Consider the following 18,288-nt stretch of genomic DNA (forward strand, 5'->3'; position numbering starts at 1 on the left):
TATCATCTACAAAATACTGCCTTCCTCACATGGTTGTTTTAAGGAGTAATGAAGTAACATTAAAAAAAAGTCAACAAGGGCCTCCCCGGTGGCACAGCGGTTGAGCGCTGGGTTGCGAAGCTGCCCACAGCCTCTGCAGCGCCGGTTCCCGGCCACCGGAGGAGGGTCCCACATGGCGCGCAGACCTCTCCTGCCTCCTGCTGCTCTCCTCAGCAGTGTACTTCGGTCCTTCTGCCTGTTCTGTTCCCTGCTCTGGCTCTGGTGAATTCTCTCACCCTCCCGCGCTTCTGACTGTACCCAGTGCTTGTATAAATAAATAAAAATAAATCTTTAAAAAAAAAAAAAGTCAACAAAGCATAGAGGCTGGCATAGTATAGATGCTCAATATATTTTGTTCTCTTTCCTTCAAACCAAGATTAAGATCCTTGGGACAGAGACAGGATGGACCCTTAAAGACAAGTTCTGCCAAATACATTATTAGCAATGCTCCTACATATAGCAATGTCAACATCCCATCCTCGCCCCTGGGACACAATTTGAAACAAGCCCATTTAGTATCCCCATGAAGGCCCTTGAAAACTTAACTTGGAAGGTGAAACAATCGGAAGGGAATGCAGTTTTAGCTTTCTAACATATCACAATCAGTGTGCATCAAACTACTTTTTAAAACCATTTCTTTAAAATTTTTACCATTTAAATGTCCCTGTTTTCTGTTAAGTAACACAAAACATTTAAGTGGTACAAAGCTTATTATAACTGATGTCAAAGAAAGAGACTGAGGTATAGCGAAGAGAAAGGCAAAATGAAATAAAGCAGTCAAGTTAGTAGTGGATGGTACAGGGAAGTCAATGGAGGCTAAATCAGAAATATCTTCTGCAATGTTATGTGCTTAGGACACACAACTCCAAAGCATGGCACATGGGTTCATTCAATAAGATATTGACAAAATGGTAGAAGCAGGAAGGCTGGTTGCTCTGACACACCCTGTCCCTTCTCTTTCCTGAAAGCTAGATAAATCTGTCACTTTTAAGGTACCCTCCCTATACCAGGAGGGAGACATCCTTATCACTAGAGTCAGGGAATTGAGGGCTGACAAAGATCTATAAACAGACATTGTTACATCACCACTTCACTACCCCTGGCCCAAACCCTGTCTTACCAACTCTTTACAAATACGTCTAAAAGGTATAAAAGCTTCCTGCTCTGGTCATTTCTTTGAGCCTCATAGCCTTCTGGGGCTCCTGTACCTACATACATAATTAAATTTTTCACCTGTGAAGCTGTCTTTTTATTATAAGGGATTTTCAGCTAAGACTCTAGACAGGTAGAGGCAAAATTATTTTCCTGCCCCCCCCCCCTTAAAATTTTGTAGACTTTGTGGTTAGGGTATTAGGTGGATATAAAAGTACCATTGAGAGTAATGCATACATGAAAAATGTAAAATAATGCTATATACAAAATCATAGTAATTAATTTTATATTTAATTAAAATACTTTCTGTAGTTAAGTGTGAAAACCTCAGAAGGCAGTTTTGGGCAATAGACAGTTCTGCCTTTGGAGGTAGATGACCTGTGTTGTACCGTCTTAAAGATGTGTCATCTTGGTCAATTTACTTCAATTCATCTTGAAATTGGGGAGGATTCTCTATTGTAAGACAGAGAGCTGGATCATCTTTTGAGAAATCATCTAGTGGTCTGATGGTGATAAAGGAAGGGTTTTGATATGAACAAGGGCATATGCGTTCTTTATTGACTACAAAGATTAGAGGACAAATACAGACTTTTAAGCATCTAGAATTCAGTATCTTGTTATCATAATTATGTTGGTTAACCCCTAGTAGGAAGCTATGCTTTTTAATCTTAAAGGTTACTACCCATAAGAGGTTAAAGGTTTTTAAAAAGTGGGTCAATCTATAGGCCTCTACTTAAAACAAACACCTCAAACTAATCTGCAATAGAAAAAGGGCAATCATCAAACCTGATGAGGAAAGCAGCTCTCATTTGCAGCCACTGTTACACTAGATGTATCCAATTACTCTAATGAACATGTATAATGCCAATCACACAGTAAGAGGAACCATTATTTGATAAAAAAAAAAAACAGGTTCATACATATTATAATACAGCCTGACTAGAAGTATAAATATGGATAATGCAAAACAGCCTGCGGATCCCCTCACCCCGCTCTGTTCTTGGGATTTTGCTTGGCGCCCAAAAGTTGCTGCTGATTAAGCTAAATGTAGAGTTGGGCAGAGAGCCTTTCACCAGGACAAAAGTCTTGGTATGAGGATATCTGCTGAATTCAAGTCTTTTTCTGTGTGTTTTGCTCTGTAATTAATATTCTGCTAGGACATTCTCTGCTCTGTATTTAGATGACTTCCTTCTGGTTTGCCCAAGGCCTCATTGCCTATGATGAGATGTAAAGGATGAGGGCCAGGCCTGGACTCAGCAATCTGGGGAACATCAGGTTTCCACTGCAGAAAGACAAATCAAGGTTCAAAGTAGAAGACCAGGGAGCCATTCACCCCTGGGCACTGTGGAGTGTGTCTCCCACTGTGAGCCCTGATGGCAAGGAACTCCTTCAAACTTGGAAATACTTGGTAGAAAAGGTGCTTAAAAAATATATCTAGAATTTTACTAAGTTGCCTATTTTTCTCCTCCAATTCAGACACTGAAATTCAGAATCAGTGGGTGCTAGGGCTTCTGGATAATAAACCACTCCCAGGGACAGAACTGGGCATTAGTGTTTATTCCAATCTTCAGGAAATCGGATAACATAGTCATCTCCTACTATTATGCATAAGGTGGGGATGGGGGAGAAAGCAGGAGAAAGAGTTCATTCATTCATCTAGAGCATCAAATTGTGTGTCCCAGACAATTCAAGTTATTGGGCAGAGAAAGATGAAAAGAGAACAGGTTCTTACCATGAAGAATTATGTAGTTTAGAAATAACAGGAACTTTAGTAATGCTGGGGATTCACAGCAAAAATCTAGAATACGGGGATAAGTTATATGATCAAAACAGAAGCTCCTATTCAAGGGAATTAAGAAAATGAAAGGAAACAAATGCATATTTCATCTTCAATTCAGCATAACATAGTACTAAGTTTTTGTTAAAGTATACTTTCTTAATTTTGCAAGTGAAAGAACTCAGACCCAAGTGGTTAAATTACCCACACAAGATCATTTTACTGGTTTCTAACAAAGAAGTACTCACACAGTTTTTTTGATGCCCAAACCACTGCAACATTTAAGTGAAGCAATTTAGCCAAAGGTAGTGGTTCTCAAAGTGAGAAACCCAGAGCAGCAGCACAACACCCTAGAGAATTTGTTAGAAATGCAAAGTCTAAAGCCCCAGCATAGACTTAGTATCAGAAGCTATACGGGCAGCCTGGAAAATCTGTATTTGACAAACTCTTCAGGTGCTTGCAATGTGAGATAAGTTTGAGGATCACTACTTAAGGCAAAATAAGTAAAATCTGAGGTCAAAGCAGAGCGGACCCAACTTTTCTAGTGTTAGATCACATTTAAAGAAGGGTTTGCAAAAGCAGAAACACTCTACGACCATTATATGTTTTATGCTTGTGCTAAGTTAACTGTTTAAAATGTTGTAAACCTTAACTTACCTCATCTGTATAGTTTGTAAAGCTCAAGGGTCCCTCACATCGTAGTAAACTTTGCCGTGCCCTTGAAATGACTGTCTACTGCAATAAAGTATATAGAAAGAATGCAAGAGGGGTACAGCTGGAGGAGAAAGGGGGAAAGATTATGAATCCCAGGTGTTTGGTCATAGGTAAAGTCCCCTTCCTCCCTCCAACCCTGCCCACCCTCTCAAGCTAGAGTTAATAGCATAAATGACCCAAGAGAAATGGCCACAAGCTCTAATTGCTCCACAGTCACACACTTCCCACCGGTAAGTCTCCCAGAGCTACCCCACAACCTTTCTGAAGTGACTTTCTGGATCAAGGCCCATGGGGCAGCTTGGAAGAGAAGTTGGGAGGAGGGATGAGGGACTCCACTAGCCTTCCTGGTGGCTTCTGATTGAAGCTGCCCTGGGTGTCACCTGCGGAGTGTGGACAGACAAAGAGCAACAGTTCTAAGCATAGCCGCTAAGGAAGAGCCTGGATGTGGCACTGCTCCCTGGACCAAGGTGGTCCACGAAGTGCTAGTTCTAAGAGCCTACCTCTGGGGAGCTTAGTACAGGGACCAAGATAGACCGGGTATATCAAAGAACCTAGGAGACAGGAACATCCAGTGTCCAGAAAAATAAAAATGAAGCGAACACTGGCATATATATCCAAGTCATACAAACTAACAAACTCTCAGTCAAACCAGACAAAAAGTACGGAGTGATGGTGATATTGATAAGTGTCAGAACTGGCTGTGAGGAGTGAGGGTGAGGGGAGGGAAGTAGCAAGGGGAGACAGAGCCACCAGCTGAGGCGAAGCTCGGGGTCGGTCAGGTCACAGTGGCAGCTGAAAAACCACAGGCCAGATGTTCGCCAAGGTCTAGTATGATGGTGGGTGATACGATCACGGGAAAGTGTATCTGCGTGTGCGTCGGGGGGATGGGTTAGTGGTGCTAAGAGATGGGCAGGGAGTCTGCAAGGGGAATTCGTGAACAATCTGAGAGGCGGGGTGAGGAAAGACTTCGAGAAATAAAGGGGCCTAGACCACTCCTCCCTCGTTCCGGCGCGAGGTTAGGGGAGGGGGGGCGCAGCTGACTCGAAAGCAACGAGAGGTACGAACTAACTGCGTTTCTGCAGGCCTCGGGAGGGGGCGGAGGGCGGTGGCTTTAAAGAAAGAATCTTTGAGCGCCATCCGCGTTCCCGGGGGGTCTAGCTCGGGCCACCAGGAAACAGCGGGTCCACGACGGCTCCGCACCTCACTACGCTGCCGCCGCCCCTTCCCCGGGACGGGGCGAATTCCCCAGGGTCCGGGGAGGCGGGGTCTGCAACCCCTCCCTCTCCCCACCAGCCCGACTCGGCCCGATTCGGCCCGACCCCGCCCGGCCCCCCAGCACTCACGGCTCCGACAGCTCCTGCGGCTCCTCCCCTGCCCCGGCTCGTCCCCCACCCACTCCCGGCCGGAGCTGCGCCGCCGGATCCGAGCGGCGCGGGGCCTGGCCGGTCGGAACACGTGGGGCCTTTTCTTCCGGAACCGGAAGCTGCTCCTGGCCCCGCCTCCTCGCCGCGCTGGGGCCTTTCTAGGCCGTGGGAGGTTCGGTCTTCTCAGTGTGCCGGCGCTTGGCGGAGCTCGGCGACCCGCTAGGTCCCGGGGCGGAAAGCCTCAGACCAAAACTCTTCCGCCGGATGCTGGCCCTCTCTGCAGCAAGGGACCTGCAGTTTACTCGCAAACCTTTGCAGGGGTTTCTGCCCCCCGCCCCATTTGTGATTTTTTTTTTTTTTACTTGTTTAGAGTACTCCTCTTTACATTTTTATCATAACTAACCCCACCCCCCCCCTTTTTGTCCACGAAGCACAATGGAGAAGAGCAGTTTTGGCTTTAAATATTGGCTCTTGAATTCACCATTGGTTGCAGGACCTCGAGCAAATCTTTGCACCTCTTTGAGCCCCAGTGTCCGTTTTCTAAAATGCTGTTGTCTGAGGGTAATATGAGACATTTGCATGTGAACCTCAGCAGAGAAGAATTACTCTATTTTTTCCTTGAACATTTATTTGCGACTGTCTTTCCTCAGCTCATTTACACGTTTCTGTCTGGGACATTTTTGCCCATACCTGCTGGTTTTGTTTTTACTCCTTTTGCTCCTTTCCACCCTCTAAGTCACCGCCCGTGTCACACAGGGCCTCTCTTCCGTATCTTTCACATTTCATTTTTATGGGACACCTTGCTGCTTTTGATGGAGGACGAGGAATAAGTTCTTTAAGTTCATGAAACCCTTCTGTATGCCAGATGTTTTCTCTGTATAGCTCATTGAATATTTGAAAATAGTAAAGTTAAAAAGTAATGAGTAAATATGGTCTCAACATTTAAAAGAAAGTAATTGACCATTTACCAATCATGGTTTTCATTGCTCCACCAAAAGTTTATTCTTATGAATCTGGTGTGTTTATCTTCCAGACCTTTTCTGTGCTTTTACATACAACATGCAACAGATCAAACTGGAACTGTCACTCACACCTTAAAAGGCAAACTCTGAATCATGAAATTGTCTTTACATGAAGTTTTATTTGAGATGGCTATCAATGGAATCGCTGGGATAGTCACTCCAAAAGAACCAGCTCCCCAAATGGCATAAGTGCCCAGATTTTATAAGTGATGTAGGTTTGAAGAAGTGTGTGTGGAGGTAGTTTGGTGAGTGGGGTCCCTTAGGTTACCTGTGAGAAAAGTTTCAGCAGAGTTCCCCTTTCAGCAGCACATGGCAGTTTTACTCAAGAAACAAAGATGTTTGCACAGACACAGGCAGGTGAAGGTTACATTTTAAAGGGACAGGTTTATAAGGAAAAAGGGAGGCACCTGCATGGTCACAGTGTTATAGGACAGGGAGAGGGGCAGCCCAAACCCCGCAAACCTGCCTATTCTAGATGGGTTCTGCCATCCGCCGCATCAACATAAAACATAGGAGACTTTAATGGGAAGGAACTTTAATAAAACTAGGAAACAATACAGGTAAGGCAAAGAGTCTAGTTTCTAAGTGAAGCATCCAGAGTTACCCGTCCCCTCGTGGGTAAAAGTCCATCCAAATGGGATTGGCCCAGAGCAAGGCCCCAAAGCCTGCCATGAGTCTAAAGCACCTTCCAGTGGGGACCCACAGCAAAGGGTCAGAAACAATCAGACAAGCCCAGAAGGAAAAGAGCAAAATCAACATCAAGATAAAAGCTGCCATTGTCACCTCCCCACGGGTCTCACCCACATCTGTGTCACCCACCCAGTCCACGACCAAAAGACAAGCGCAGTTTCTTCACGTGTCTCTAGGCTCCATGCGCCTCCTCCAGGTCTCCTGGCTCCATCCTGCTTCTTTCCTCAGTCTCTTCTGCAGCTTCTCCTCTTCCTGCTCAGCTCCACCCTCCCTTGGGAGGGGCAGGGAACCTCCCCCTTTCCTGGGGACCACCCTGTTACAACAGGTGGGCAGGAGAGCTACCTCTGCTGCTTTGTAAAGGGAAAAGGTTTGTGAAAAGAAACACATGCATAGTCACAGGCAGGCAGAAGAGCTGTTTGCCAGCACAGAAATTATACTGATACAGTGTTCTTCTTTTGGGGAGGGGTCATTTCTTTGTGGAATTGTTATCTATTGTTAATCACTTCTAGGGTGTGAATAGGGTGATTTGTAAGGACCTATGGTTCTCTACAATGACCCTTAATCTCCACCTCTGCTCTGTCCCTTTAATACTTTCTTTTTTTAGAAGATTTATTTATTTATGCATACAAGAGCTGGGGTGTAGGCCAAAGGTGCCAGGAGGTGAGAGGATTCACCACAGACAGAGTGGGGAGCAGAACAGGTGGATTGACTGAGGGAGCAGTGAGCGAGACAGGAGAGGTCTGCTGCACCATGTGGGTTAGCTTCCTGGCTGGGGATCGAACTCGCGCGCTGCAGTAGCTGGTGATAGCTTCATAGTGCTGAGACTTAACTCCTTGCGCCACCAGGGAGGCCCCTTTAATATTTATATAGCAGTCTGATACTTTAGCAGTTGTGCCTAAGGATTTTTCATTTCTATAGCTGGTTTAACAATTATGGTAATAATTTCTATTATCACACCTCCAGTTTCTGGTTGCTGATGCTTCCATCCTAAATTTTCTCTTAGCCTTCCCCATAAGTGGTGAAGGCATGTGAATAAAGAGCAGGGTTTCACATTTCCAGGTCCTAGTTGGTGCTGGACAATCTAGGGGATAGGAGTCAAGGTGTTTGACTTTCCCAGCAGGGTGTTTTCACAGCAGACAGCAGATGTGTTTTTTTTGATGCCAGAGAGATTCAGAGGGTTGTAACACAATCAATTTTCCAAGTCCCCAGGAATGCAGGAGTTAACAGTTAATTCTGAAGAGGGAATGCAAAAGGGTGGTTAGAGTTAATTCCACTTATTCCTAGCTTTTAGTCTCTTATGTTTTCTGTTGCAAAATGGAGGGAATCCAGCTAGAAATTTAGATATGTATTCGTAGAAAATATATAGTATATTTTGTGTGAACATGCATAAATATGTAGCCTTTTTTCTTTTTTTCTCCTAACAGTGGACCTTGGAGATCTGTCCAAAATAGTACACACTCCTCCATTCTGCATAACTTCCCATAGTACACCAAATTTTAATCACTAGACCACCAGGGATTTTCTATAGTTGGATCAGCTATTTGCTTATTGATAATATATAAATTGTTTACACTTGTTTTCTGCAAACAATGCATTGTTACTCTGTGGCAAATACTGAGAAAAAAGTATTACTGGGTCATAGGTTGAATACATGTAAGATAGTGCTAGATTTCTTTTTTTTTTTTTTTAAAGATTTATTTATTCATGCATACAAGACCTGGGGTACAGGCCAGATGTGCAGAGGGTGAGAGGATTCACCAGAGACAGAGTGGGGAGCAGAACAGGCAGACGGACTGAAATATATGCTGACGGGGAGCCGTGGGCGAGACAAAAGAGGTCTGCTGCGCCATATGGGTTGCTCCCTGGCAGGATTGCTTCATAGTGCAGTGCTTAACCCCTTGCGCCACCAGGGAGGCCCAAGTGCTAGATTTCTTTCCAAATGACTGTACTAGTTTCAGCAGTATGTAAGAATATTTTCTTCCTCGATCCATGCTTTTACTTCATATTACCAAACTTGTGAATTTTGGCTAATCTGATGGATTAAAAAGTGATGTTTAATTGTTTTACTTTGCCTTCCCATGATTAATAGTAAATAACCATATAAAAATAAACATCAGTTTTATACATTTATTTATAATTTGTCATTTTCCTATGAGTTTGCTCATTTTTCTATTGGATTTTTTTTATTGTTAGATAGACTTGATGTTACACATTTGACATACATGTTGCAAATGTTTTCTTCATAAATTTAAGCTTATATTTGTTGACTAAGATAAAAGTCTCAATAATATCAATAGTTAGATTAAGAGCTTATTAGAAAATCAAAGTGAAGATTCAAACCTGAGAATTAGTCTGACAGACTTTACTCCATGAGAACTGTTCCAACAATCCCAAGTTTGGGTTTAGTTAAGATAAGACCCATGCATCATTAACATAAAAATGTAATTATTCTTGAGGGAGGGTAGGGAAGAGTTTCTACTTTTCTATAGGCTTAGATCTTTCAATTTCTGAAGTTATCTTGATTGCAAGATATGTTGATGCTATCTGTGCACAGAGGAGGGCTAATGTTGGGGTTTAATCGAGTCTCAGATTTCTAAAGAATGCACTGTGGCAATGCAAAGGATGAGTTTGATTGTTTAACTTTTGTTATCTTGTTCCTTGCTTATTAGTGGGGTCCTGAAAGACTGGCGTATGTGCAGGCAGCATATTTGTACATAACTGCTTCACAGGATAGGAATAGGACAGCAGTTCCTGTTGAAACTTGAAAACCTATACAGACAGCTTTGCTCTCTTGCCTTCTGGATTCCTAGAACATACTCTGTGTTTACAGTATTAAAGTTTGTATCCTTTTTCTCAGTGCCTTTGAATTTTGTGTCTTATTAAGAACATCATTTGCACACCAAAGTTACCGGTGCTTCCTCTTATATTTTCCTTTACTGCCTTTTTTGTACTCACTATTATGGTTGGATTTTGAATTTATCTTTTGTGACTAGTGTAAGAAAGACAGCAGGAACTATTTAGCTGAAAAACCCTGGGGAAAACATATATGTGTCCTCCTCTTGGGGGTTTAGAGTATGTATGAAGATCCTTAGAACTGAAAGAGTAATCTTGAATTAATATTTGTAAGGCAAGAGAGAGCTGTATCGTTCAAATGTGAGCTTGGTGAATCTTTTGGAGTTGAAAGGGAAAAGGCTAGATCTAGGATGAGGAGAGGAAATTTTGCACAATTTCAGCAGGATCATGAGGTCATTACTTGATTGCCTAAGGAAAGGGTTGGAAAGTCTCCTTTTGCAGTAGCCATTGCTTGGGTTTACATCAGTAATTTTGGGAACAGTTCTTAATAACGCCCAGAATCATATAGTGAACACTTTCATGTGAATAAGCTTATTTGGATAATTTATTCAACATGGTGTTAAAGATTCTGAGAAGCTGTGTAGTGAAGAAATTGCTTAAACTTGTTTAACTCTGTGGCTCGCCTGATTTGAATACTTAGGCCTGATTTTAATAACAAATATAGAACACATTGTGGAAGCACTGCTTTACCTGTGTGTGCATTTTCAGGAAAAAACTCAAGAACTTATTGTCAAGGATTTGGCTCAGATGTATGTCCATTGTTATGTCCAAAGACAATTGTCATTAATGTTACCGATAGTAGAAAAATAATTAATATCCAGGGATATGAGTAGTAGGTTGTTTATGATAAAGTTTGGATGGATCTTTGTGTAATTTCATATGTGCATTTTGGAAAGACATTGGGCGTTAGTGACCAAAGAACAATGTTAAGTTTCAGGTGTTGTCGTATTGTCTGTATGGCCATTTTCCTCAAAATTGTGTTCCAGTTCTGGCTCAGACCACATTTCCTCATTGCCTCTTGCCTCTTGCTGGTGAAGAAAGGTCAGAGCTAAGGCAGAACAGCCTTGAAATTCTCTTGTAACTCATGAATCTTGATGGTGAAGCTTCTCCATTGGCTAGTCTTTTCCTTTTAACTCTGCATTTCTTTTTATTTATTTATTTATTTTAAGATTTATTTTATTTTGCTGCACCCCCCCTGCAGTGACCTTCAGGGCTAATGGCTGTTGCCATGGTCCCTGAGGTCTGGCGTGGGCAAGGAACCATGCGCGCAGGGGGAGAACAGCAAACTTCCTAAGATGCAGAGAAGCCGAATGCCTGCCAAGAGATAATGACCACCAGAAGCTGCCACAAAGATGATTAAAAGAAATGCTGACCACCTGGAACCTTATCTCGCTTTCTCAAGGCCCACAAACTTTATTCTGCTACAACTGTCTCTCTAAAATCTTTCCTTTTTCTGGTCATTGATTGCTAATTAAAAAACATACATAATTTAATAAACAGGCTAATCCAAATGAAACATTACTAAACACTGTGTAATAATAGAATTGTTAGTTTAATAATCTTCCTATTATGTGCTTGACTTTAGTACCTATGATATTCACTGCATTATAAAATAAATTCACCCATGACAATTAATTATGAGTAAAAATGAGTAATAGTGATAGTGCAACTAGAAAATAATTATATAGAACAGTAGAAAGAATTTATAGCCTGTCCAATTAGGAATGAGGCTAGGTCCAGATGTAACTTTGGACATAAATCACTGCCCTGTCAATTAAGCTAAGACTATGAGCAAACTGATCTCTTTGATGTTCACTGTTCCTATGCCTTTAGAAAAAACATATATATACTGACCACTAGCTTAATAAAGGCGCACTCAGATTTACACTCTCTCTTGAAGTGTGTCTGTTTGTCATTTCTTTAACCGAATCCCTGATCACCCTGCGCAGTCTCTCAACCCTGAAACGGCCTCATCGTCTACTGCTGTGCTGGTCCGCGGCATTATTTTATTATTTATTTATTTATTCAAGGACTGGGTACAGTCAGAAGCGTGGGAGGGCGAGAGAATTCACCAGAGCCAGAGCGGGGAGCAGAGCAGGCAGAAGGACCGAAGTACACTGCTGAGGGGAGCAGCGGGCGGCAGGAGAGGTCTGCGCGCCATGTGGGACCCTCCTCCGGTGGCCGGGGAGCAGCCGGGGATCGAACCGGCGCTGCAGTTTAACTCTGCATTTCTAATTCCTACTACTAACTGCGTTTCCACCTTCTAGAACTGATTCTCTGACAGACTAAAAATTTGAATTTGTTTTCAGCAGAATCAGTACTAGGCATGTTGCTTGGTACATGATAACAATGTATCAACAAAACATGAAAAATGTGTGAATACATGGTGTTTCTTTTGAGTTTCATAAACTAAAGTGTGGTAGTACTCTCACATTTGTTTTCTCTCTTATAGAGCCTGTCAAGGTCTTTTATGTTACTCTCTGCCATCAAACAGGAAACTCTTAAAATAATAGGCGAGACCCAGGAAAACTAATGTTCATGAAACTTCAAGACAGATTAAAAATAAATTTAGGATTAGGAGATCAATTTTATTGTCATATAATTTAGGTGTAATTGCTTTAAACTGCACTGTTAAATGCACTGTTAAATCAGTTTTGGAAACTGATCTGCTTTAAAAAATATTTTAAAATAGTATCATAACCCCGGTGTCCCAACGTCTCTAGATCTAGGTTACCTGAAGACATCCACAAACCAATTCTGAAGTTCTTTCCAAAATTTCTGTATATTTTTTGGCCATTCCTGTGAACTTACTCATGGATTGTTTCATTCAAACCACATCCTTCCTGATGTGAGACTCTGCTCTTCTTTGGGTTAACACATACAACACACACACACACACACACACAAACAGGCATGCGCGTGTGCGCATATGATGTATAAATACCAATCATACACACATTTGGTAATGTGGAAGACTTTACTGAAGATTTGAGAGGAAGACAGATTACATTATAGAAATCTGGGCTCAAGTTGAGCATCCCCATTCTTAAAGTGCTCTTCAGGGTCCCAAACTTTGAACAATTTCCACTGGCTTTTTGTCAAAGGCTTTTCCTGCTCCATGCCATCTTTTTTTTTTTTTTTTTTAATCAAGGTTTTCCACTAGAGTATTACATTAGAAATGAGTATGGGGGTGAAGATATGCAGATATTTTCAAAATTACATAGTAATAAAAATTTAACATACTGCATTCTTCCATTTGCCATGTTTAAAAAAGAATAGCTCAACTCCATAGTCAGCTGGCCGCAGCAGCAGTCATTGCCTTCCTTAAGACTCCTTTTACCTCCTTACTCACTGTGTAAATGAAGGGATTCAGCATGGGTGTGAGGATAGTATTTAGCACTGACACCTTATATACCTTAAGGGAGATCCCTTATATCCCTTATATCCTTATATATACCTTATATCCCTTAAGGGAGGAATGTGCTGTGGGTCTTAGGTACATGAACAAAACAGCTCCATAGAACAGGGAGACAACTGCCAAGTGAGAGGCACAGGTAGAGAAAGCGTTCTGGTGGCCAGTAGCTGAAGGAATCTGTAGGACAGTGGACAGGATGTAGATACAAGAAATGATCGTGAAGAGAAGTGACCCTGGGACCACCAGAATGATTGCCAAGAGACCTAGGAGCTCCCAGATGCTTGTGTCCATGCAGGCTGCTTTCAAATTCTAATATGATTCACTTTTTTTTTAAAGTAGACTAGGGGCCTCCCCGGTGGTGCAGCGGTTGAGCTCTGGGTTGCGAAGCTGCCCGCAGCCTCTGCAGCACCGGTTCTATCCCCGGCGGCTACCCGGCCTCCGGAGGAGGGTCCCACATGGCGCGCAGACCTCTCCTGCCGCCTGCTGCTCCCCTCAGCAGTGTACTTCGATCCTTCTGCCTGCTCTGCTCCCCTCTCTGGCTCTGGTGAATTCTCTCACCCTCCCGCCTTCTGACTGTACCCAGTGCATGTATAAATAAATAAATAAATCTTACCCCCCCCCAAAAAAAAAATAAAAGTAGACTAAAAAATATTCAAAACTGAATGGATAAAATAGTCTAGGAGACTGCTTAAGAAATGTACTAAAACTGAAAATTGTATAGGGAATTGTACAAAATTTTAATTCAAAAGTCTTAGCTGAATCAGGGACTAATATATAAATTAATAAATGTAGTTGAATAAAGGTCTGTAGTCATGAACCTAAAAAAGTAAAAAAGGGCCTCCCCGGTGGTGCAGCGGTTGAGCGCTGGGTTGCGAAGCTGCCCACAGCCTCTGTGGCACCGGTTCAATCCCGGCTGCTCCCCGGCCACTGGCGGAGGGTCCCGCATGGCTCGCAGATCTCTCCTGCTGCCAGCTGCTCCCCTCAGCAGTGTACTTCGGTCCTTCTGCCTGCTCTGCTCCCCGCTTTGGCTCTGGTGAATCCTCTCACCCTCCTGCACTTCTGACTGTACCCAGTGCTTGTATAAATTAAATAAATAAATAAATAAATCTTTAAAAAATAAAAAATAAAAAAAATAAAAAAGTGAGCAAATGTTAAGGAGCGCAAACTCAACACCCTGGAAAAGGCACTGCTATCAAAACTTTCCTTTGCGACTTACTATCTTTTTAAACCAAGTACACCATTCTTATTTATAGATACAGATTTATAGGCTGAGAATTTCTTTCTGTTATGTTAAAATTCATTAGAAAATAGTAAACTACTTCCTGTTTTACTGAGGATATTCTTCTATATGGCTCTCTTTTGCAGTGACTAAGATAAATTACTCTGATATAATTTGCAAAATTGTCAAAGTATAGAGGAAAGTTAGCTTGGAAGAGGCAGCTCACTGTTCTTTGACATGTAGCTTAATTCTTCCCCCATTTGAGAGAACACTAATTCTCTGAGAGCTTAGGGAAAAAGGATACTTCTATTCCGTCCCACTTTTCTAGATCAGAAAAGAATTATTCTTGTCTATAATATCACAAACTCTAGTTCTTTTCCATGAAACTGAGAAATGGAGAAGTATTTGAACTTGCACTAGTAGCTAATGAAACTACTCATGAACTTGGTATTACCTGAATTTATCTTCATTTCCTATGAAGAGGTGAGTGGCAATCTCTCTTGGGCAATACAAAATTTCCAAGGGCTAAACATTCCACAATTTGGAAATTTAAACTTATTTAGTCCACAAACATTTGTTGTGTACTTACCATGTTCCAAGTTCTGTGAGATACTTAAGGAGTTTATCATTTAGATAGAGGAGAAATAGGTAAAAATAGGTAAAAATCACAGCATAATCCAGCAAGTGAAGGTGTAGATTTGTGTACATATTGGAGAACACCCAGAGGGACTCTTAACTCAACCTGGGCAGGGGTTAAGAATGGATTTCCAGAGAAAGCTGTGACTAAGTTGAGTCCTAGGAGATCAGCAGGAAAAGAGAGTTGAGGAGGGAGGGAAAATACCTTCCAGACAAAGACCCAGTGTTTTGTGAAGTAGACTAGAACTGTAATCCAGTTTGAACTGGAGTTGGGAGTCAGAAATGTCCAGAAACTTCTGATAAGCAATCAGGTTGGGCAGGCCTATCAGTCAGTTACTAGATAAATCCATGAAATTTTTGAAGGGGAGAATCCTGAGTCAGGGATTTGCTAACATTGGGCCAAGGGTGTGTGTGTGTGTGTGTGGGGGGGGGTGAAATATGGTGGTAGCCTTCTTCTCCAACACATGGACACATTTATCTACACTTAAGGAGGTAGGGGCTCAGGTAGTGATTGAGCTCTTTTGAGATCCTGGTTACAAATAGAACTACTATGGATCCAGCTGACACACTCACACAGTGTGGTACATACAGGGAGATACAGATTCCCTTTGCTTTTGTGAGGAATGTTACTTGGCTTTAGTACCATGAGGACCCAGGAAGAACAGCAGTGGTGTCAGCAGGAATGGCAGTGCCTGGCAAGAGCAGTGCTCCAGGAGAAGTAGCAGCAGGGCCCAGTGGAATGGTTGCAGAGCAAAAGAGAGGAGGCAGACCAGATAGTAGCCATCTGGACAGTTGAGAGGGCTGGGTTGTGAGCACATGAGAAGTTGTGAGACTTTGAAGGAGGGTACCTGTCTTGAGTTAGCAGGTAAAAGAATATGCAGAGAAACGGGAAACTAACCACAGGAAGTTAAGGTTAGAGCGTTAAAATACTAAACTCTGAAGTCTATATATATATACTAAACTGTATGTTCTAGACTCATGTTTTCCTTTAGAAAAGTCACATTGTGTAGAGACACAATATTCCTCTTCATTTCCCCATATCAATCAGTTCCTGAGTCCTGTTCATTTTATCTCCTTACTCACTCTCCAATCTATTTCTTTCTTTCCATGTCATCTAGGCTACTTTAGTTGATGCCTTCATCTTTCATCAGACTCCTGTCTCCTGATCTATCATACTCTCTTCTTCCATATTTAAAATTATTGCAAGAACAGTCATTCTGAAAAGTTTTGAGCATGTCACTCGAACCGTGAGGGTAACATCCAATCCTCAGCCTCTGATGACCATCTTACTTGCTTGATATTCTAGTCTGATCTGTCATTTTTCTTTCATCCTTCTCCATTCTGCACTTCATGCATATTGGATTAACCCGATTCAGCAAACTATGACCCTGTGTTTGTAAATACAGTTTTACTGGGAACACAAGCTTCCCAATTTGCTTGTGTATTGTCTGTGGTTGCTTTTTTGCTACCACAGCAGAGTTGTGCAAATGAGATCATATGACTCACAAAAACTAAAATATTTACTATTGCATGCTTTATAGAGACAGTTTGCTGCTAAATCAATAAAAATTTACAAGTGTCCCAATGGAAGACGGGACAGTGTGAAAGAAAGGATGAAGTTCAAGATAATACATTTTAATGGCCAGGTTTAAAAAAGAAAAGAAACAGTTTGCTGATCTCTCTCTAGTTCACTGGAGATACATCCTCGTCTACATATAGTCTTTATTGTCTACATGAACAATGGTTCATGCTGTTTCCTTTGCCTATAACACCCTTCCCTGCTTTCCATTATTTGCCTAAATCCAATCTGATTTCTAGATCTCTGTTGAGGAAACACCTCCTGGAAAGCCTTGCCTCTACTTCCCATTTCCAGTCCAGTGCAGGTTCCCAGTGCTTCTACTACACCCTGCACCTCTGTATCTGAAAACTTACAGAATTGAATTTACTGTTTGCTTAGCTTCCGCCACTGATTGTAGCCCTTTAAATGCAGCAATAGTATTTGCAGAGCATAAACACAACATAAGTCTTCAAAAGATATTTTCTGATTATTTATATATAGATATATTAAAAGTTTGTTAACAATGAGGCAGTTATTATTACATTTATGTATGCTGATACATGCATGAGTTTATAAACTGCCACTATACTAAATATTCAAATGCTGGAGTCTGTAAAATGGGATTGTTTGCTGAATTATCTTTTTCCAAGTCTGCTGCTGCTTCCAGTTCTGCTACATGTAAATCTTTCTCCTCCATCTTTCTCTAATCAGGGATATATGTTTCTTACCCTGCTCTGGTTTTTCTCCCAACCTTTCCAGGCTGCCTGTGTATAGATAGCTTTCTTAACTCATTCAATGATAGACGGTTTGAGATGGAGTTAAATCACTTTCTGAGCTATACTGTTACAATCTTAAACTATTTATTGTCTCAAAAGAAGAAAAAGGGTAGAAAAGTAGTAACTTAATTCTTTTTTTTTTTTTTCCCAGATTTATTTATTTATTTATTTATACAAGCACTGGGTACAGTCAGAAGCACGGGAGGGTGAGAGAATTCACCAGAGCCAGAGCGGGGAGCAGAGCAGGTAGAAGGACCGAAGTACACTGCTGAGGGAAGCAGCGGGGCGGCAGGAGAGGTCTGCTTGCCATGTGGGACCCTCCTCTGGAGGCCGGGTTGCAGCCGGGGATCAAAGCGGCGCGGCAGAGGCCTGGGCAGCTTCGCAACCCAGCGCTCAATCACTGTACCACTGGGGAGGCCCAATAACTTAATTCTTGTGTGGATTTTGGCTAAACAGTATGTCCCAATTGTTTTTATTTGTTTGTTAGCTTATTTACTGTTTTTTAATTGATGATAGGGGCCAACTTTCATAATTTTGATCACATAAGTATAAACTATATGTATCTATGTATATATGTATAAAATATAAATTTGAAATGCCCAATAGAGCAATCTTAAAGCTGGGATACCTAGAATACATACTATAAGGTTTACAGAGGGAAATGCACCAACAATCACTACTTGAGGGCTGTGCTAAGTAGAGTGTAAATAAAGAAAACCAGTTTGAAATTTATCCCTAGGACTGATGGTTCTGGATAAGATACAGTGAATAAAAACCGTAGCCCAAATATTTACTGTGGCTTTTCTATATGAGACAAATTCATTTACTGAAATTTATTTCAAGGCTTTAAGGCATCAAGGCCAACTGCAGCTATTCATTTTAGGAAGAGCAAAACTTTATCCAAAAATAGGGAAATACTCTTTCCCTCTCTGTGACAAAGCAATACTCACAGCTTATGATTCCCAGGGAAACACTTTTGAGGTATGCCTTTGTCCAGGAGTAGACTGAAAGAAAAGGCTGTCTAATTGAGACCGAAGAATTTCCTTTTCCTTTTTCGACATAGGAAAAAAATT

This window comes from Talpa europaea (genome assembly GCF_964194135.1).
Source record: "Talpa europaea genome assembly, chromosome: 12".
Taxonomy (NCBI): Eukaryota; Metazoa; Chordata; class Mammalia; order Eulipotyphla; family Talpidae; genus Talpa; species Talpa europaea.